The following is an 899-nucleotide window of genomic DNA, read 5'->3' on the forward strand; positions in this document are numbered from 1 at the left end:
AGCTACCTTAGGTGTGTCTTACTGAGAAATAACTTCAGTGGTGTCAAAGGCTTTTGGCCAACACCATTACAGTATGAGGGAAGGGCTTCAGGATACAGAGTAATGAGAAAGGCCCTCTTTGGAGCTTAGGGATTCCATACAGGTAGATTGTGCTAGGCTGATATACACAGTAGCTGTAATGCTGTGAGTGTGATCTGCTTGTTTTCAGACACCAGCATTACCTCCTTAAAGACTTGGGAAGATGCCAGACCTCCACAAACTCCTCTTGTCTCCGTTCATCTGTTAAACTGCAGAAACAAGCCTGGTGTGCCAGCTATTATCATTCTCCCCTCCGTCCCCAAACCCAGTTAATGAAAGAACACCTTCATGACTGTAGTGTGGCAGGTAATGAACATTCAAACAATTCAGCAAAGGCAGATGGTTCAGTATATTCAGACAGCACTTAGGAAGGTCAATGAAAGAAATCGTATGTTTGCATGGTCCCATTATCGATCTGTCTTTTTGCACTTGCACTTGGAAAGCTAGCTCTTTTGAGAGAAAGGGGTCTGGCAAGATTTCTTTTGTCCAGGAATGCTACTTGTCTGTGTGCAGGGCTTGTCATTGTGGGGAACATTCAAACATGAGATTTTCCAGTCCAAAGCAGAACAATCCTGCAGGGACCATAATCTGTTATTTTCCTTGTCTTTCTTGTATTGGTTCTAGTATCCTAGACCATTTTAGGGTAAACAGAGGATGTTACTGTATAGCACACTCAAATCCTGGTGGGATACGTTTTGGGAGGGGATGCAGAACTAGAGGTGATCAAGAACACGAAGCTGCCACTGAGAGCTGGTATGACATAGTGGATAGAGGACTGGGCTAGGATCCTGGGACAGCTGGGTTCAAATTCCCACTTCTAC

Source organism: Gekko japonicus, unplaced genomic scaffold, assembly GCF_001447785.1.
Source record: "Gekko japonicus isolate JY-2015 unplaced genomic scaffold, Gekko_japonicus_V1.1 scaffold1579, whole genome shotgun sequence".
NCBI lineage: Eukaryota > Metazoa > Chordata > Lepidosauria > Squamata > Gekkonidae > Gekko > Gekko japonicus.